This window comes from Aethalodelphis obliquidens, unplaced genomic scaffold, assembly GCF_003676395.1.
Source record: "Aethalodelphis obliquidens isolate GAN/ISIS:26980383/991018 unplaced genomic scaffold, ASM367639v1 scaffold3, whole genome shotgun sequence".
NCBI lineage: Eukaryota > Metazoa > Chordata > Mammalia > Artiodactyla > Delphinidae > Aethalodelphis > Aethalodelphis obliquidens.
The window spans coordinates 27,367,336-27,389,827 of NW_020837947.1; the positions used below are offsets into that span (position 1 = coordinate 27,367,336).

General features: G+C 40.2%; 1 long non-coding RNA gene across 1 annotated transcript in view; it reads right to left on the reverse strand.

The window, feature by feature from the left end:
• Positions 1–16,652, reverse strand: part of LOC113608818 (uncharacterized) — a 97,016-nt gene extending 80,364 nt beyond the window's left edge. The window contains exons 1-2 of the long non-coding RNA XR_003428428.1: positions 16,229–16,652; positions 13,983–14,039 (exon numbers count right to left, since the gene is read on the reverse strand). This is a non-coding gene — a long non-coding RNA (uncharacterized LOC113608818). The remainder of the gene's footprint in view (positions 1–13,982; positions 14,040–16,228) is intronic.
• Between the last annotated feature and the right edge of the window lie 5,840 nt (positions 16,653–22,492).

The window sequence follows — 22,492 nt, forward strand, 5'->3', positions numbered from 1 at the left end:
TGAAATTAGCCTGACAATGACTTTGGGAGAGTGAATAAGTGAATGCGAAATGCACTTCCCCAGCACGGCGGCCAGATTGCCAGAAAGCATTTTCATTCCTCTAATACACAGAATTGTCCATGTTTACTCGGTGCACAGCATGAAGCAGAGAGATAAAAATCTAAACGACGCAATCCTGGACATAGATGCAGGAGGATCTATCTAAAGATCTAAAGAGTGCCTTTCCTTCATGAGCAAGCATAATTTCTTCATTTCAATTTTCCTGCATCTTCTGATTCCACATTTCAGGACACTGATGTTAAAGGATGAGGATATTTGATTGCTTTTATGAAGCCTGATCATGATGACTTATTTCTGACAGGATTTTTATTCACAGCATTGCCTTTCTGTAAGGAATGCACATTAGGAAATTCTTGGTTTGTGGTTTGTTACAATACAACAGAGATTACATCAAATTTGCAAATAACCATGGGAACAAAAATTGAAATGAGCTGCTGGAAACCTAAAGGTATTACCCAGAAATGAGGGAGGTCTCAACCCTCCTGCCAATCTTCAAAGTTCTGCCTAGTTGTAGAAAAGCCTGAGTGGTCTTTACTCATAGAAGGATGAGAGAACATTACTAAGTGAGCTTTCTTCCCCATAGTAGAAGTATACCTCCTACACTGGGAGGAATGGACCCAAACCTAGCACTGTGAGGAATGGACGCAAACCTAGCCACCACGGGAAGAAGAGTAGGAAATGGGCAAAGAGAGAGGAGGTTACCACTGGGATACTTTATTGAATGTTAGGCTCCTAAAAATATACAATATTTCTTCTCTCTTTCATATGCAAAGAGAAAGTACATTGCATATTTTCCAAATTTTTCTCCCTGTCAATATCAAAGTACAAATCTCAAAGAATCTACCAGCTAAAAGATCATGAGAAACAGGCACAAAATTCTAGTACCATGTCACAATTCAAAATCCTCGACAGCACGAGAGAACAGTGATGATACTTAAATGGCACACTAAACATTGCTGGGACTTTTTTTTTGGAGCACAGGCTCCGGATGCGCAGGCTCAGCGGCCATGGCTCACGGGCCCAGCTGCTCCGCGGCATGTGGGATCTTCCCGGACCGGGGCACAAACCCATGTCCCCTGCATCGGCAGGCAGACTCTCAACCATTGCGCCACCAGGGAAGCCCCCACTGTTGGGACTTTTTAGAATATAAAGCTCTTCTTACTAAATATGCCAGAACCAAGAGTTAATACACATGGTCAGGACATTTGTAAGAAAGCAGAACATTATATCTGTGCTATTCTGAGAGGCTCACAAGCTCTGGAGTTATGCAGAACTGTGCTGGAATCCTAGCTCTGCCTTTTACTAACTGTAAGACAAGCTACAGACCTGCTCTGCTAATTAACTTATAATTTTTAAAATGGGAATAGTAATGCTTCTATTCTAGTTCCTAGAAGCATTACTCTGCAGATAAAGAAAACCCATGTCGACATCTGGTATACAGTACACACACAATAAGTGATAGGTTTTATTCATATACCAAATGTTAATAAATTACTCAAAGTTATGAATTTTTAAAATATTTGATGCACATCTCTGTTACGCAAGCGTTCTCAAACACCTGGAGAATTTATAAAAGCAAGCCAGATTCCCAATGTCCATCTTAAAGATGCTGAGTTAGCGGTTTGGGGTGGAGGCCATGAATCTGGACCCTTCATTAAGTTCCACAGCTGTTCCTGATGATTAGCTAGGTTTGGGGACACCAGGATAATGAATCCATGTGAGAACTAAGTTCCAAAATTTGGTTTTCAGACAGACAAGAATTCTAGCAAGTGATCTGGGGATGTACATTAGAGTTTAACCTTGAGGCATCCAATAAGTAAAATAATTGTATTAATCAAAGTGACTTAATTCATCTCAAAGGACTCATTTCTAATTACGTTCCTGTTTATTAACATAATCACCTTTATCAGTTGTGATGGCCTGAAGAGAAGCCTCCATGTCTCACACTTATTTCACGAAAACTATACTCACGCTTTAAAATTTCTAGGAGAACGGCATGTACCCCAAGCCCATCACTAATACTAGTATTATCAGTGCTTTGTATAATTTTTCAAACACAATTATGACTGATAACACAAATTTAAAAACATTATTAGCTATCGTTAGAACTCCTAGACATGCTATTCCTGGGATTATGTCAGATCCAGCTCTCTGTTTATATTCCCTTCTCTGTTTCTACTTCTCACAACTTTCCTCATCACTCCTTGGTTAAAATGCTTCTTCTAATTCTATCTTCTGGTTTTCCCAACGGCCATTTTATAAGATCTCCATCTTTGGTCACAAGTCTGGAATTAATAAACTTTTACTCCGAATATCTCAAAATGCTCTGCAGACATTAACATATCCACATACCCTAAATGTAGTATGTGACAGAGGAATAGATAATCACTCTCTTAGAAGCAAGCTTGGGCTGTCATCCCAGATCACAAGTTCCAAGACTGGATATAATATCCAAGCGAGTCAAATTTATAAAAATTATAAAATTTGACTCTACATACATTTACATGAGATGTCAAGTAATTACAATGGAAAAACCGGTTCAATGTATAAAAGAAAAAAAGTTTATTTTAAACATCCAGTTTTATCAAATTCTTAAAATTTGGAAGAACATTTTTGGGTCCAAACATTTATGTTTCTGCTTCCTGGTCTTTTTCCAATAAAGAATTGTTTTGGAAAATCTGAGTAAGGTCTATTTAGCTGCTTTCAAATATACAGTGAGCCAAAGCAAAAAATGAACAGGGATGCAATAGGATGATTCAAAGCATATTTTTTAAAATGACATTTTGAGTGGAGATTATTTCTCACAGGGGAATACTCTTTTAAGAATATTTTCTCACAGAGAATGTTCTTTTAAGGTAATATTTTAAGAGAGAAAACACATCTGAAAGCACAATATATGAGGCAGAATAATAAAGCTGCTCTTATTCCGAATTAGCATTCAAGAAGATGTAAGAGCTTTTTTAATCCTGAAGTATTAGCATAAGTGACCACTTGCTATTAGAAACATATTGCTCTTTGTATAGAATATTAACAGATTAACAGCATATTGATTCTTGCACCCAATAGAAATTCTCAGGAAGATCTACAGCAAATAAATGTTCCAGATTTACACTTGAGCAATTATCACTGAGTAAGAAAAAACTTGGATTGCTTTTTGAACAGAGTTCAAAGTTTTTATCTAAAGCAACACACACACGGACACAAAACCACACAGCCAACATAAGGTCTACTTGACAATCACATGTAAATGTCCAAGAATATTTAAGTGCTTCTTTTGGCTTCAATTCTCATTCACTATAAACGCCATATGATGTGAATTGCTTAGGAAGTCCTGTGGGTTTGAATACCTTCCAAGTTTGCTATCACTATTGATCGAGGCAAAGAAAATAATTAGATTTCATACTTTTTAAAACTTTTATCCTAAGAGAGTACTTTTTAACAGACTGTAACTCATTATACTTACAAAAAACAGGAAATATATATTTATATTTATTAACTGGCATTTATTCTTTTTTTAATGATGCTACCAAATGAAGTCTATAGGAAACAGACCTAAGCTGCTAGAATTATTATACAAGATTGGGAAGCTATCTTATTTCTTTAAAAAATATTTCCTTCTTAAAATAATTATCATATTAAAATGACTGAAAAATACATAGAATAACAGAAAAACACCCATGTTTTCACCAATAATTGAAAATTGGTAACATCTTCTCATATTCGTTTTTTTCCCCAACAAATACTGCAGATAAAGTTGAAGTCCTCTTTGACCACCGCCCTTTCCCCCTCCCTCTCCCGAGAGGAACCACTAGCATGAGTTTGATGGGCCACAGTCTGGCCCTCTGGGTTTCATGGCTCCAAACTTGGGCTTAAATTAGAGCCTTGGGGATCCTGCTCTACACAAATTGTGTCATTTGGAACCCCATGTAAGGGATGTGGGCCAGGAGCCAATCCTTCATGGTGACTCTTCCTTCTCACCGAGTGGAACTAATTCAGGCCCCCACTCCCTATAAGGTCCCCCACAGCCTTCCCCTGGTGGTCCCCCCCGGCCCCGCGCTGTGGCCAGCACACAGTCAGCTCCACCTCCTGAGCAGACACTGAAACCCCAGGCCCTTCTGTCCTAATTTGGTCCTGGCTTGCTGTCAGGCACACAGCTTTAGTCCCCACTCTGAGACTTCCTCTTTTCTAACCCCTAACAATTTTTCTCTTTTCTTTTGAGCAGAATGGCTTGCATTTCACGTTTGTAAAAATAATGGTCTGTGATTTTTTTTGTTCGTTTCAGAGCATGGCAGGTGGTTTTAATATATCTTCCCACTCCCTTCTTGACCTAAAAGCCACTTATTATCTACAGATTTAAAATGGGTTTAAAAAGCTTAGAATGAAACAAAACATCTTAATTAAAATATATACATATATATTTTATAACCTCTATAGATAATACCATTCATTCATCACATAAATATTTATGGAACACTTACTGGGTGTCAGGGACTTAGCAATGAATAAAACAAGCATAATAGTAATGAAAAACAAACAAAATGGGTCTGTGTTTGGTATAGCAAGGTTAAAAGAAGTTTAGTAATTCAGAAAAATCAATCAAATCCAATCAATTTTCAATCACAGAAGCATAATTATCACTGTATTAACCCAAATAACTGAGTAATAATATTGGCAAAAAATTAAATGTCAGATTAAGTCTTATATTCAGTAAAAATCATTGCCTGCATTAATAGATCAGATACCACTGCTCCATCTTGCAAACACTTCTACAAGCACATTTTCTTCTTGTCAGAATCATAAAATTACAAAGGAAAATAAAAGGTAAGCATTCATTGAGTGTCTACTATATGTTCCTGGCATTGGGCTGGTGACTTACAATTTGTCTCTAGAAACTGAAGCTCAGCAACTCTGCATAGGTCAGAAATTAGTAAGTCTCCGAGTCTGCGTTATAACTCAAAATCTATAATACGAAAGCCTTCTCCCTTAAAATACCATTTTTAAAAATCTTAATGCAGAAGGAAAAAGAACAAGTCTGTTCAAGGACTTGTTCTTATGTGTCGGTTTGACATTTTCTATAATGCCTATTGTATTGGAGAGGTTGTTAACTATAATTTGCTTAATTAAGACATCTTTTGCCAATCTACAAAGTTCTAGGGCATGAGAGAGTGATTTCCTGCAATGAACTCCTTACTCATCTAGGCACCCAGAGCCTAATACAGTGCCTGGAACATAGGAAGCACCAGTTCACTGAATGGATGAGAAAACTGGAAAGATACCAATCACTGGATTTGGTGATAACGAAGCCAAGGTTTTTGTTCTTGTTCTGCCAATTATGGTTGTTGTTGGTTTTTTTGTTTGTTTGTTTCGTTTTGTGTGCTTTTTTTTTACTTCTGTTATTTTGTTTTCTGTTATTTCTTTCCATTCCACCTTCTGCAAAATAAGGATGACTTAGACAAGATGGTCCTTTCCAGTGCCAAAGTCCTATGACTTTAAGTATCACCTTAGATTCTACATGCTGGTTGCATAATTAAGAATCTTAAAGACACTCAGCCTAGACTTTAAAGGTCTAGAAGATGAAGATTTATTTGGTTGGGGATTTACTGACACAAAAACCTCACTTATAACAAAAATTATATCCAACATTCCTGAGGTTAATCTACAATCAGAATGTTTACCCAAAGTGCATATTTGGGAGAACCTAAGAAAGCTGATGTTTTTCCCTATATTAAGTTTTACCCCTAGTTCAAGAATGAGGGTAAACTGAAAGGCATGAACATATAAAACCTATAAAATGACTAAAATTTCTTTCAAAAGTAATTTATTTCTAAAGCATTGATAGCTTTTCCTCCCCCTGGGCTGTTTTTATGATGTCTATAATTTCCTTTGCCCCCAACTATGCGATAGTTGCGTTCATAATAGTTGTCGGACTCATTACTGTCATGCTCCTCCACGTCACCCCACGTCCAGAGGGCTCACCTGGCCACACATGCTGGTCTTGTCCAGTCACTCCCTATTATTTTTTTTCTTCTCTTTTCTTTTTTTATTGAAGTATAGCTGCTTTACACTGCTGTGTCAGTTTCTGCTGTACAGCAAAGTGAATCAGCCATATGTAAACATATATCCCCTCTTTTTTTTTTTTTTTTTCGGTACGCAGGCCTCTCACTGCTGTGGCCTCTCCCGTTGCGGAGCACAGGCTCCGGACGCGCAGGCTCAGCGGCCATGGCTCACGGGCCCAGCCGCTCCGCGGCATGTGGGATCTTCCCAGACCTGGGCACGAACCCGTGTCCCCTGCATCGGCAGGCGGACTCTCAACCCTGCGCCACCAGGGAAGCCCTATCCCCTCTTTTTTGAATTTCCTTCCCATGCAGGTCACCACAGGGCACCGAGTAGAGTTCCCTGTGCTATACAGTAGCTTCTCATTAGTTATCTACTTTATACATAGTAGTGTATATATGTCAATCCCAATCTCCTAAATCATCCCACCTCCACCTTTCCCCCTTGGAATCCATCAGTTTGTTCTCTATGTCTGTGTCTCTATTTCTGCTTTACAAATAAGATCTCTACCTATTATTTCTTTATTCTTTTCTTCATTAAATACCATCTACATTTACCTTCTTTATCTGTTTATTATTTCCTGGCCTTTCCCTTCATTGAAACATAGCCTGGCAAAGCTCAGAGTCTCAGTGCTTTTATTCTCTGCCACGTTTCCACCACTAAGACAAGCCTCTGCCCTTTGATAGGTGCTAAATAAATATTTTATCGAGTGAACGAATTTCTCAAGAGAAGCAGCCTTATTTATCTTTGGATCCTCATGCCAAGCACAGTAACTGACATGTGGTAGGCACCCTAGAAACGCTTGTTACCTAGAGGTGCCATAATAGGAGGTAGTTCTAAGAATAATTTTGAATAATGATAAGCATGTATGTTGAAGCAGAGAAATAATAAAATGTCATTTTGAAAGTTTTAAAAACAACTTCTCTACAAAAACCGAAACTGATTTTACTGAAGCAAAATACTTTGTTCTTAAGTGCAGAAGAACTAAGGGGAAAAAATTAAGTCCACATGATTATCTTTGCAATATAAACCATTTGTATCTGGTAAAATTGTGTGTCACTCTTCTGGCTCTTTTCATGATAACAACTTCTATTTACTGAGCCCAAACTGTGTGCTAGAGACCACTGAGTGCCACATATATATATATATATATATATATATATATATATATATATGCACATAGACATATATATGGTACGATATATATATAATATAGAATTATCTCATCTAATCACAAAAATTCTTTAAGGTGGAAATAATTAACCTCAATATGTACCTCAAAGAAGTTGCATGGTCAAGGTCACAGAAATTAGGTGAGTCTAGGTTCCAACTCAGGTCCCCTCATGCCACAAGGTCATTCACCTACATGTAGTCCATGTTTCAAAGAGTCAGATCCACAGAATTCTGTACATTCCACACAACCTGATTTCTGCAGTTTTTCTCAAAAGTGTTCTGTTCATCTCCCTACCCTCCAAATAGATGAATGGCTAAACTGGGAATTGAGAAATCTAAAGGGGACATTCCAAAGAAGGGTAAATTTTTAACAGTCTTAAAACAGGAACAGTTTTTAGTTGACAAACACTGCTGCTGCTTCTTCTCTTCTATCTACTGTTTAAAAATCAGTGTATTCAAGGACTGGACTCCATTCCTGGCTTTAAAAGTTCTTTCTGACCAATCATATCCCTTCACACGATTCCAACAACTCCTTAAGTGCTACCAGTGACCCCCAGACCCTGCCTTCACACCACATTGCCAAAACCACTACAAATTTATTTTTTTAACATCTTTATTGGAGTATAATTGCTTTACAATGGTGTGTTAGTTTCTGCTTTACAACAAAGTGAATCAGCTATATGTATACATATATCCCCATATTCCCTCCCTCTTGAGCCTCCCTCCCACCCTCCCTATCCCAGCCCTCTAGGTGGTCACAAAGCACCAAGCTGATCTCCCTGTGCTATGCAGCAGCTTCCCACTAGCCATCCATTTGACATTTGGTAATGTATATATGTCAATGCTACTCTCTCACTTCATCCCAGCTTCCCTTTCCACCCCTGTGTCCTCAAGTCCATTCTCTACATCTGCATCTTTACTCCTTCCCTGCCATTCGGTTCATCAGTACCGTTTTTTCAGATTCCATATATGTGCATTAACATACGGTATTTGTTTTTCTCTTTCTGACGTACCTCACTCTGACTCTAGGTCCATCCACCTCATTGCAAATAACTCAATTTTGTTCCTTTTTATGGCTGAGTAATATTCCATTGTATATGTATGCCACATCTTCTTTATCCATTCGTCTGTCGATGGGCATTTAGGTTGCTTCCATGTCCTGGCTATTGTCCTGCTGCTATGAACATTGGGGTGCATGTATCTTTCTGAATTATGGTTTTCTCAGGATGTATGCCCAGCAATGGGATTGCTGGCTCATATGGTAGTTCTATTTTTAGTTTTTTAAGGAACCTACATAATGCTAGGTACCACTCCAACTTTATAAGCCCCAGAGACATGCCCAGAGTTGAACCTGACATCCTCACCCATAAAGTGCCACACTCCCTATTTTTCATGCTTTGGCCTACGCGTTGCTGTACAATCAGTCATGAAGCTGAAAACTTTAATAGTTCTTGAGTCTTTTCTATCCTTAAGTTATAATATCCCATCAGCCATCAAGCCCAATTCATTCCACTTCCTAAATATTCCATTTATTCATTCAGAAATATAACATTTATGGAGCCCTCGCTCTGTGTCCAAGATGCTGCCCTGGTCATCTCTATCTGCCCTCTGCTACATCCCTACTGTTCTGGCCCGGATCAAGGCCTTCACCACCACTTCCTTAAATTTAGAAAATACTGTCCTAGCTTGCATGCAAGCTTCCAGTTTCCTGACACACCCAATGCATATTTTCTACTGTTACAAAAATTATCTTCCTAAAACACAAATCTAAAAAGTTTGGGCTAGAAACCATTCCTCCCTCCCCTGGAGTCCATAAGGTTATGTCTTAGCACAGCATTCAAAGTCCATTACATTTTGGTTCCAACCTTTCTTTCCTGGCTCCTCTTCTGCTCCCACACCCGCCTATGCTCAAGCTTCTCTAGAAGGTCACTGCTTCCTGAACACAACACAAACTCGCCTGCTTGTTTCTTTGCAAATGTTGTATCTCTGGTAGCAATTTCTTTTCATATTCCCTTTGCCTTAGACTTCAAGATTCATCTCAAATATTGCCTTCACTGTGAAACCTTCTCAGATGTTCCCAGGAGGACTGAATCACTCTTTTCATTATACTATCAAAATGAAGAGTGTATCACCATATCGTTTATTACTAAAGGACTGAATATACAAACAGATGATGGCCAGACCTTATGTGAAAACAGAACTTTGACTTGCAACCTGGCCAGAAAATCAACCCCCTTATTCACAATAAGTAGTCCACAAAGCCAGCTTACTATACATCATACTTGTAGGACATCAGACAGCTATCTCTAGTAACAATCCAGGAAGCTAAACAATTACTTCTCTAGCAACCAGCCCCAGATGTCCAGGACTTGATTAATAACTGACAGTTTCTTTAATTTCTGTCCCCGCTTCCAACTTAGGATAAACCAGGGTAAGTCAAACTTTCAACCCTAATTAATCACATAGAATGCTTTGCTTCTAGCTGGTCAGCCTATAGCTTCCCCATGCCAACAGCCTCCAATTAGGATACACCTGAAGACTTCCTCTTTTTTTCCCCAATATAAAGCTTTCCCACTCTTCTGCTTGTCTTAGAGTGTCTGTCAAAGTGCAGTTGATAGTGACTAACTCTCTTGGTATAGCAGGCTTTGAATATAATCACCTTTGCTTTCCTCATTTGGTTGGTCTTTGCTTCTACCTTGCCTAGCCAGGACCTGCCACATAAAATTACTCAATAAATGCTTTGTTGTTGTTATTTTGTTTTTTCTTGGTCGGCCACTGCCACTACAGGATGCTTTCAACAATGATCCAACTTTACTGTCATAAAATTAATAATATTCCCTTATTATCCAGTTAAAGTCTGTAGGGTCTATAGTTATGTTCCTTCTTTAATTCCCGATATTGATAATTTGTGTCTTCCCTCTTTTTCCTTCTTCAACTTAGTTAGACACGTTGTCAAAGACCAGGCTTTGGGTTGCTTGAGTTTTCTCAATATTTGTTATTTGATTTCTGCTTTTACCTTTTTAAATTCTTTCCCTTCTACTTAATTTAGGTTTAATTTTTCTTCTTTTTCTAGTTTCTTATGATAGAGACTCTAATAAACTTAGACCCTAATAAATTTATATCATTTTTTGTTGATATTTACTCTTTTCCAATATATGTACTTAGATCATTTTGAGGCTTGTTTTTAAGTTTTGTTTGGGCAGCTGTAAAGGAACATTTACTGCAGAAATAATTTAGCCTACTAGTAAAGTGTAGCCCTTCCGGAGCATTCCCCAAGTGATCAGTGAGGGCTCTCCATCCTATCTGGTAGTATTAGAAGTGATACTATATAATAAATATATATTTGATACTAAACAAAAGGCATCTGTATAGACAGTTCTGGGAATAACAGCCACTTTCTCAGTGGTGGAAAACTGTCTTTTTTACCGCCGGCCTCTGTTCCCTCCTTGCCCAACAGTTAGACCTCCTTCATTCTTACCTTCCACTTCTGCTTCATCCCAGTTCCCAGGACAGGTCCCAACCTTAGACTTTGGGGATTAACTACCTCCAAACCAGCAGCATAGGGCCCAACATCCTTTCACTCTTCTAGCTGGTCTTAGGCTTTAGTACCGATAAACAGATTTTTCCTGTTTAGCAAAACAGGATAAGCTTAGATAGCAATAAGATACATTGCTATCTTATTTCTGTGCATGACAGTCCTATCTTGGAGATCCGCCTCCTGCCTTATCTTTCCTAGGACCTTCCTTCCCTTGAAATCTACCTTGGTGGCTGAGACCCTGCTTCACGCTTGCAAACATCCCTAACACTAATAGCTTGCCTATGTAAATTTCTTAGCCCCCTTTCTGTGCAATTCAGGTTTTTAGAAAGGTGACCCTTTCACTTCATATTTCACTCTCAACACGTATTACTTTATCTGTACCCTTTACCACACTGTATTCTGCTAAGCAACGTCCAGTTTCCAAATTCCAAAGCTAGGTCCACCCTCTCCACCACCTTCCCTCTACCTCCTTGCCTTATATGGCTGACCAAGTTCCAGATCCCAGCCTCGCAGGCTGTACTCAAGAAGGCTCCTTATGGCCATGTGCTGAGAGGAAAAAAATGGTACACCTCTGAAATTCTACACTGAAGACATAATTTCTCTGGGTATCCCATTCAGGACAACTGTCAAATATTACAAAATTACTTTTTCTAATACAAATATAAAGATGTATTCTCCCGACCAGAATGTCCTTTCTGGAATCTATAATTATTTCCCAATAGCTCTCACCTCCATCAAGGAGCCTCACTTCTGCTGCTAGGGCTGGGGAAGATGTATTTTGAGTTTCCTGAGGTCACCCTCAGAGGTACTTTGCCAGAGAAACACTATTATAAAATATCATTATGTGTAATCGATAGCAAAGTTCCTCCTATCCAGAATCATATAAAACATAAATCTGTAACTTGTGATAAGCCCCAAGAACCTAACCAAGATTTAAAATATTGTTTCAGCGAAATATCATTTTGATTTCCAAATAACCAACTCAAAACTAACATTTTGTCTCTAACATTCATAATATAAGACACTTTCCAATTCTGTTTTATAGGTCGCCAAAATTATTTCCACAGTGATAGCTGTGGATGTGTATTATTGAAAATAATTCAAGTAAACATTATAAATGAAAGCAGGGGCCCCAGTGTAAGCACATATGAAACGGTTAGTTTGAATTTGGGTCTGTCTTACTAAGGCAAACTATCTTGTAATCCATGTTAGTCTTAATTCTCCCACAGGGACAGAAAACATAATCATGGAATGAAGGCTTCTAAGTAATGAGGAAGAAAATTCTGGTTTAGCTTTCAGTCCAGATGGTGGTCTCTTCCCACCAAAAGCCATAGATGGTACTCAGTAATTCTTGCTATCCCTATTTTACAAATAAGAAAACTGAGAATAAAATAGAACTACCTGAACCAGAAATGAAATGGACACAAATTTAGTATTTCACACAGCATTTACGTGTTAGTAGAGTGTAAAGCATTAAAAGAACCAATTCAACCAAAATTAAAATGCAAAAAATTAAGCCATAATAGTACTCAAGGAAACCACAGAATTCTTAATAACCTTAATGTGGGAAGACTATCTAAGAATGACACAAACCCAGAAGCTGTAAGTGAAAAAAAACTGATGAATGTGACCATATTAAAAAAAAAAAAACATTTTTTAAACTACTACATGGCCAAAAACAAAGAGAGAAAACATTAAAAAGTCAAAAAACACATGATTAGCAAAAAACACATTCCAGGAAAGAGCTAATTTCTTTAATCTCTAAAGAACTTCCAATAATTAATAAAGAGAAAAAAAGACTAGCCCAATATAAAAGTGGGCAAAAATTAAGAATAAGTAGTCCATAGTAAAGTAAATGCAGATGATTTTAAGCATGTATAAAGAGGCCCAACCTCATTTACAATAAGAGAAATAGTATACCTGCAGACCATTTTGTACATACAAAACTGGCAAATATCAGAGTGGATAATCTATTGTATTGCAAAGGGTTTGGAGAAACAGGTACTCATACTTTCATAGTGGGAGCAAACTGGCTTCCAGGAAAAAGTGAATCTTACTTTTCAACCACATACTTTTGTATCTTTCATATTTTGCACCATGTGTGTATTACCTACTCCAAAAATTGGATAAAATCTGTTCACTTGTTATTGAACAGAGATACCTGAATCATGTAAGACATATAATTTTTAACTATAATCCTGGAGCCTAGAATAAATGGACACGTGAAGTAACATCCTTGATAAGTTTTCTTCAACAAGCTATTTTCCTATTTGGCTGTGATGACCCATGAAGTCTAGTCTTTTCTTACAGACGAGGCTGCTGTTCGCAGAATGAGACATTATGTATAAGTTCGTCCCAGCCCCAGGTCTATACCTTGGACTATACATATTGTACTAGTTTTATTTTTTTTAATTTATTTTAGTGAAGTATAGTTGATTTACAATGTTGTGCTAATTTCTGCTATACAGCAAAGTGATTCAGTTATAAACATATATATTCTTTTCCATATTCTTTTCCATTATCACAGGATATTGAATATAGTTCCCTGTGCTATATAGTAGTACCTTGTTGTTTATCCATTTTATACTAACTAGTACATACTAGTTTTAAAACTTGCCCATAAAGTCTTTGATATCCTTTCAAGAGGGGGAGCTTAATTCCCCTCACTCTGAGTGGGGATGGACTTAGTGACTTGCTGGTGACTTTCAGAATATGGTGGAAGTGATGCTGCATCACTTCCAAAGCTAGGTCATAACAAACAGTGCAGCTTCTGTCTTAGTCTCTCTCTCATAAGTCACTTGCTCTGGAGAAGCCAGTTCCATGGCTTGAGGAGAGTTTCACGGGTGAGGAACTGAGGCCTCCAGCCAATAGCTGTATAAGTAAGCCACTTTAGAAGTGGATTCGTCAGTCCCAGCTTCAAATGACTGTGGCCTCAGTAGACAACTTAACTTCAATTCCGTAAGGGACCCTGAGTCAGAGCCAGCCAACTAAGCCATTCTTGGATTCCTGATTCTCAGGGACCGTGTGAGATAATAAATGCTTGTTGGTTGAAGCTGCTGAATGTTGGCATGATTGTTATGCTGCAATGGATAGCTAATATACATATCTTCTGCCCTCCCTTCCACTTCCCAGAGAATAGATGTGTCTTTAAACTCACCACACTGCTTGCCCTTCTGTTTGGTCCATCTCCAGGGACAATGAACTCAGGTAGCCTCTAGAGCAACAAGTGGGAGAAAAAGAAGAGGTCAAGAGAGGTGACATAATCACTATAGGTTCTAGCAGAAGAGGGAAAAAACATGTCAGAACATTCCTTACACGATCCTCAAATTACTACATAATAACTTGTCTTGTAACCTGCTGACTTGAACAAATCTAGGTGGTTTCTTTCAGGATACTTCCAATCATTTACTTCTCTAATTTCATTTCATCTTCCTCCTCCCAACCCAGGTGGTATGCACTCTTAGATAAGAGCTAGAAATGTGGGAAAATTCAGGGCTTATATAATATTACAACATCAACAAAGAAAACAGATGCTAGCCTACTTAGCTATTTTTTCTAAACTGCATTTTGTTACAAATATGTAAATTTTGTTCCATTAAATTTCCCTGTACACATTCTGGGATTCACAGTCAATAGAGTATGTAGCAGTCAATACTTTGCCTTATAATGCCTTTATATTCTCCCCCTCCCCCTCCCCTCTTCTCCTCACTCTCCCTCTCTTCCTCTCCCATGATTTGGTTATAGTAACTCCGAAAATTTCTTTGTCTCTCAGTGGAACTGCACTTTTAAAAGGTTATAGTAGAAGCCTTTTGGAAGTTCAAAACTGAAAGAAATGCATTTCACACTACTAAGGGCAATTCCTAAACACACAGGAAAGCATGGAACTGTACATTCATTCCCTTTGCATGCACACTTCTATGTTTTCAGTTTGCTTACTACCGGAAAAACAACACTGTCTAGGCATTATTTCTGCTGAGACTCACACATCATAGTTTGTCCTTTAGCCCAGCTGCTACTTTACCTGACAGGGGAAGGAAACCAGCACCCTCGTTCCTACCATGCAGTGAAGTTTGAAATCACACTGTTCTGCCAATAGAGCCCATATCTAGAATGCCAGAGATGAGGCTGTACCCATGTAGCTACCAAACTGCCACCATGCTTACAGGGCTCTCACCTAGTTTCTGGGTCTAGCATATACTATTGACGCTTCACTACCAAGACCACCAATCTTGCTTCAAACCCTTACCTGCATGGTTGGGAACTGATTTAATAAACCAAGAAGATCATGCCTACATTTATATATCTGGCATCCCTCTCCTGGATATTTCTCCCTCCTAACAGGCTGGTTCTAATGTCCATGCTTATTATGCTCTTGGGACATCCTGCTTTGAGCTGCAAAGTAGCAGAGGCCCAGACTCTAAGGGTAATCCAGGGACCCCAGCTCTTGAACCCTCAAATCTGGGTTTCTCCCCACCCCCCTCCCCATCTACAACAGTCCTGTGACTGAGTTCCCAGCATGTTTTGTACTCGACATCACCCCCATTACATCAATCCCCCCCAAACTGAATCTAGTGATCCCTCCACACAGAGGCTGGAAGGATCAAAACTTAGTCATTTTCCCCTATTGAGGCAACAGGAAAAAATGCACCAGTGCTTCAGTTTTGTTTGAAAAAAAGGTATTTTTGAAAAAGAGGAAGAAGAGGGGAAGGAGAATAAAAGTGAATATGAAGAGTACACATTCTCTTTTAACAAAACGGTTGAACAGCAAAACAAGGGCACGGAATTATGTAAGCTATTACTCCCACTCCCAGGAAAAAGTGTTAGGGAGAAGCCAAAGTGTGTCTACATGTTGGTTGATTATTTCAATGATTTTTTCACATTAGGCATATTTCCAAATATCACCAAGAGGAATAAAAAATAACTCTGCCTAGCTAGTTAATAAGCACTTCTGCGGTAATAAGGTCCTATCAGGAGAGTGATCTGCATGCATCTGTTCACAAAGTTTCCAGAGCTCACCATTGCTCACGAGCCAAAAAGTCTTAGCCTCTGCGTGTCTCCTCAGGCCTCTGACAGCTTCTGACTCATCTTCTTGACATTCACGCCCTCGCTTTCCCACCAGGCCCTATGCTCTTACACACAGAACGGTTTGCAGTGCTCGAGGAGCGCCATGTTCTTCTGTCTCTCGGCCTTTGCACGCTCAGGACTTTCTGAAATGTTCACCCCTGCCATCATCGCCACCCCTCCCATCCCCCACTTCGTTTAGCTGGGGAACTCTCGCTTACTCCTCAAGGCTCAGCTTCCAAGTCGTGTCCTCAGTTAAGGCTTTCCTGACACTTCACACTCTGGCCTGAAAGGGCCGAACATTATGGGCTTTGTGCCTGGTGCATACCTTCAAATACATACCTGCCTCCTTGTTAGACACTGAGACGGCTTCCTAAGGTCAAAGCTCACATCTTACTTTTGTTCATAGCTCTGAAATGGAGGGTAAGTCTTAGTCAAATCCATTTCACCCGCCTTCGGTAATCAAGGAGCTCTACAAAACTTGCATGTCCTTCAACTGGCGCGAAGCCTAAACAGTAAGACGTTTGCCCGAGTTGTCTTCCAGGAACTTGGGAGTCAGCCGTGTCTAGTTTCAGCTGAGCTGGTTAAAACTGTCAAGGACCACCGACCCTCCTCCACCTGGGCACACATGTGCTTGAGCTTCGGCTCAGTGACTTCTGACGTCAGAGGACTGAAAACTCCACCCTCGGACGGTGCTGACCGCCGGCACTGTCTTTGCAAAGGCCTTTGGTTTTGTTACAACTGTGCAGGACGCTTTCACACCTTTCTGCGGTCTCCGCTCCCGCACACTGCACCGTGACCACGCCCCGCACGCCCCGCACGCCCCGCACGCCCCGCACGCCCCGCACGCCCCGCACGCCCCGCACGCCCCGCACGCCCCGCACGCCCCGCACCGTGACCACGCCCCGCACGCCCCCACGCCCTGCACCGTGCCGACGCCACACACGCCCTGCACCGTGCCCACGCCCCACACGCCCCACACGCCCTGCACCATGACCACGACCCCCACGCCCCCACGCCCCCCACGCCCCCAGCCCTGCACCGTGCCCACGCCCCACACGCCCTGCACCATGCCCACGACCGCCCACGACCCCCCACGCCCACACGCCCCCAGCCCTGCACCATGCCCACGACCCACACGCCCTTTACCATGACCACGCCCCAGACGCTCCCCGTGCCCCCCACACCACTATGCTTCTACCCTCTCAGACTGCCCTGCTTCTTTATTTTTTATCTCATATAAACCCTGAGCCACTTGCCTCTGGGGGCAGATATGAGACTTGTTCTCCCCTGTCCTCACTTGGCTGCCTTGCAAATAAACCCTCTCTTTGCTGCAAACCTCGGCATCTTAGCATTTTGGTTTGCTGGGCAAAACAAACCTGGTTTGGTAACAGTGCTTCTGACAGAAACAGTGGCTGGCACTTGAAGTGTTCAGTAGGCATTTAGTAAAAGGATGCATGGATGGATGGTGAAGAGTAAGAATCTGTTTCCCAAAGTAGCAGACACTGAGATACTGTACTAGGATTTAGAGAAATGCTTTTTACATATATAATCTCAGCAAAAAGGAAACTGAGGCTCAGAGAGGTACAATCACATGTTATGTTCACACATTAGTAAACAGTGGAGTTAGAAAGGTAATGGTAACAATAATACTAAATAGTAGAGTAGGTCTGTTTGACTACAAAGCCCATGGTCTTTTCCCAGCACCATAATTTTGTATTCTACTGAGTATAGCCATGACAGAAATAATATATTTAACAGGGTATTTCAAAACAGAAATATCCTGAGAAAAAGAATTTAGGGAGCTACCTTAGCTTAAAGGAAATGGTTAATACCTAGGTACCTTTGCTTTGCATCTATTCACACCAATAACCTACCAAACTATAAGGTAGCCTCCTGAAGGACTTACCTGTCAGGAGGTCATACCTGAAAATGACTGGTGTCCAGTTTTCTCTCTCACTACAGAGTAGTATGAATCTTGTCACCAAGCATACATAGGTTACTAGTTTTTAAATCAGATTTGTCTGTCTTAACACAAACTGATGGTCTATAGGGTCATCAGTATATGAACTGTGGACAGGAAGAGGCTAGGCAACAGAGTTGCCTAGTTTGCAAGTGTGTAGGGCTAAGGACTTGATCGACAGTATACCAGCTGAAGCCTCGTCTGCAAAGTAAGCCAGTGGGCACCATTCTCTTCCAGATGCAAAGGTCTTTTAGCTATATGACAAGCTGGAGGGCCCTGAAGCAGTGGTCAGCTGCACTGCAATTTGTTCCTAAGATGACAAAGAGCAGAAAGTACAAACAGGGCAAGGTTGGAGACTTCGGTCAGAGGCCCTGGGTGATCCCAGTGTTGCCAAGAGCCTGAACTTGGTAGTGTAACTTCTTTGCTTGAAAGCCCTCCATCAAGCGGGACCTCTGAGGCGTACAACTGTAATTTCAAACCACAAAAGAAAACAGAACCCTTTCAAACTTTTATTTTGCTGAGGAAGCGGATGATTTAAATAAGTCTGTTTGACATATGCCTATCTGACTTCCCAGTTCCCTTAGGTTTCTTGCAAGTCAGCCATAAAGCTATTCCCCACTTGTTCTGACAGGATTTATGCAGTCTACATCTGGTATTCAGCAAGCATATTTTTCTTTCTTTTTCATTGAACTTCTGCCCATACACACATACAGGGTCTCATTTTAATAGTGGGATTATTCCCTGTGTATTTAAATACACAGGAAACAGGAAATCATCTAAAAGAACACAGTGATCTCATGGTTATATCACTTTTCCCCACAAGCCCGTTTGGAATCACAGACAAAGAGAAGATTCTGGAGCTTATAGCTTAAGAGTTTCTCAACCTGAGAGGCTGACTGACCTTAAGTTCCCTCTTCTGGTTCTTAACATAGCACAAATTAAGAAAATGAAATAGCACATTTATTCCAAGACACAGAAAAGAAAAGGATAATTATTTTCAAAATAAATCTGTGTTAAGCTCTCAGAAAAGTAAAAAGGCGTTTTCACATTTGGTTGGCTGATAAAGCAGCAGTCAGAAGGTGTAGGGATAGCCCTCTAAGAAGGACTCAGCCCTCTAAGAAGGTCCCTAGACATTCCAACATAGATCACAGTTGGACATAGGTTCTCTCAAAGTTGAACTGGGAATGTAGAAACCTGTATTTACTGAGCACTAACATGTCTTGAACAGGTTCCACTTAATCCTTATGAAGGCCATATAAGATAGGTATTATTAGACCCATTTTACAGATGAAGAAACTGAGGTTGAACTCCTAAAGACTCAATACACTTTAAGGGAGAGTGTTTCTCCCAACTAGCAATTCTCTTCATGGGATAGGGTTGCCTAGGATGCTCTCACACCACAGCCTTGGGAAAAGGCTTGAGAGCACACTCTTCTTACAGCACCCTGGGAACGGAACTTCCAGGCTCCATCCCTGACTCTACCAGAATAGGTACCAAAGGTGCTCAAAGCGATGGCTCTGAGAAATGACAGCTCTAGAAGTCTTTTCTCCACCAAAGAACAAAGAAATTAGGCTCTGCATACTTCAGTGTATTTTATTACTTTAAATATTGGTATCTCTTTCTGGTACCTATGTCAACTCTGTTAACTTGAATGTTTAATTAATCTGAATATTTTATTCCCCAATCATGCCAAAGAATAAAACATCTGTGAAAGCAGAATGCCTTTGTTCTGCTCCTGGAACAACCACCACCCTGCTCCCAACTCTTTAGTAATGCCAAGGTTTTCCTCCATCTCGTTTGATTCAGACATTTTGCTGGTTCTTACCCTACTTCCTTTTCTGTGAATGTTCTTCTTTCCCATTCATCGGAAACTGCCACCATCAAAACCTGGTTCAAATCTCCCTCAAAGTTTCGATTATTGGCCCCAAGAGGATTTTAACTTTTTAAACGTACCCTGAATAGACGTATATTCAGTCTATATAATCTTGGAACTACATTACTTTGAATTGATTCTCAACCCTTTTTAACTACTCTCTGATCATTTTCCCTATAACGTTCTTTGTTTCTCTAGCCTTATTAAAATTCTTTGCAGAGTGGAACAGCATCATTTGCTATTTTGAATCTTGAAATAGGGTGTGCTTAAAATCGCGTAGATCCAATGGTGTGCTGAAGCCAGGTTATGTCTGCTTGGGAGAGCCCATTGTGTGCGTTATGCCGCACAGTCTCTTCCCAGCTCGGTTTTCAGTGACATCATGTTGGTAGCTTGAACTTGGCCATTGTGGGAGGATTTATAGCATGGAAATTAGCAAATGCTACAAATCAAGGCTTTTTTTCCTCCTTTGAACAGCCAGTTTACCAGCACAGTATCCTTGCTACTCAAAATGTAGTTCACAGGCCAGCAGCCTACATCACTTGGGATCTTGTTAGAAATACGATGTCCAGCATCTCACCTCCCACCTCCTAAATCACATTTTTGCATTTTTTAACAAGAGTCTAGAGGGATTTGTTTGCCACAAAATGTGAAACAAGGAACTCTTAAAATCTAAAATTGATTCACTATACATAGATGGTGTCCCATAAGTTTGTTACATTGATTGAAATCCACAATATGAAACTATTGCAATTCTCAAGGCTGCTTGCCAAAGGCTGAGATGTATTTGTCCTATTCACATAGTTACTGCTGTAAAACTCTGAGTAATTTGCTTTTAAAAGTTTGAAATGGGACAATGTCCAATAGCTGGAAGAAATCTGGATTTTTAATACTAAATTAAGGACACACTAAACTAATAAAGGAAATTAAAAGGATTTTCACACATGACACTGACAAAGATTTGGGAAGGGGCATGGAGACTCTTTTCTTGTTTTTTACATGCAACTTTGTTGGACTTAAGGTACCTAACATATGCACAAATCAAAGAAATTTTGAAACCGTGGGCTGTTATTAAGAAAGCAGCTGTAGCATCTCTTATTAATGGCTTCTTCAGCGCAGTAGAAATAGAGCAAATACCCTGAGTAAAATATGAAGAATCAGCCTGGAAGCACACATGAAACTTGCAACATCAAACTCCAGTCTGCCCATAGTAGAAATTTCTGATGAGCTTCATCAGATGAATATTTGTGAAAAAAAAGTCTCGATTATTGGCAAAGAATGAACCTCAAGTCAAGCTGCTTGAGTTCAAATTCCAGCTCTGCCACTTATTATTAGCTGTGTGATCCCAGGAAAGTTACTCTGGATCTCAGTTCCTTACCTGTGATATGGAAGTGTAAGAATTACCTACCTCATTGCATGTGATGGTTGTAATACCCAAGCCCACGCTTGTGGTCTGTGGTGTGGCCCAGGCGTCAGGAGTCCTAAAATATCCCAGGTGATTTTAATGTGCAGCCAGGATTGAGAACCACTGGTCCAAGGGCATGATTAAGCAGATGTAAGAAACAAGCATGTAATAATTTGGGGGAAGTATGTTGAAAAACTGTAATGGTCTCGATGTGATTGTTATCTACTTTTGCTTCAAGGGTTAGCCTGCTAGCACTGTAAGTCTGGAATCTTGATGAGGATAAGCTTACCCAATGCGGATCAGCTTGAGGGGTGCGAAAGAAGAAGGACACTACCTCTCACGGGTCGACTAACCAAAGACTAATTTGACTTGAAAGTCAATTAATCATTTACAATGAGGACTATCTCTTTCCAGAAGGAATACCTACTTGGGAAACCAAGTTAACATCACAAAACTATTTGACAAACCTATGAAATCAGGAAAGGGTTCATAGTCTGGAGGAGGCATGAAATAAACTAGATTCTACATTCTAGATTGATGTTCTCAAACTCTGCTACGTGTTAGCATCACCTGGCCTGGGCCATACTGCAGACCAATTGAATCAGAATCCTGAAGGGTTGAACTCAGGCATCAGTACTTAAAAAAAAAACTTTCCAGGTCTTCCCTGGTGTCGCAGTGGTTGAGAGTCCGCCTGCCGATGGAGAGGACACGGGTTCGTGCCCCGGTGCGGGAAGATCCCACATGCCGCGGAGCGGCTGGGCCCGTGAGCCATGGCCGCTGAGCCTGCGCGTCCAGAGCCTGTGCTCTGCAAGGGGAGAGGCCACAACAGTGAGAGGCCCGTGTACCGGGGAAAAAAAAAAACTTTTCAAATGATCCCAAAGGACATCCAAGTTTGAGAACCAAGGAGATTATTCTTCTTCCCTTGTGCTCCCAAATTCCTCTTTTCAATGCTTCAGTTCATCTGATAATGCTTAAATTTACATTAAAAGTACTTGAATGATATAGGAAATGTGTTAATATGCTCTAATCCCCCACCCCCTAAATATCTACAAGCTTCTTTTTTGATACAGATTCTTCTAGATAATGAGACTATAATTAATTATTGAATTCATAGAATCCATTAACTGTGGAAGTATTCCAAATATCAGTTATGGGAAGTATTTGTTTATGCCTGATCTTTAGAAGACGAACTTACTTATTTGAACTTAATTTGCATTTACAGTATATATCATAAAACTACAGAGAAAAAGTGAACTAAGTCACAAGGTTTTGTGACTCCTTTTATGACACTGTATTGTAACTACAAATGATCGTGAATTGGCATGAACAATTAGCAGGGCATCTTGTCACCTGATTATAACAGAAATG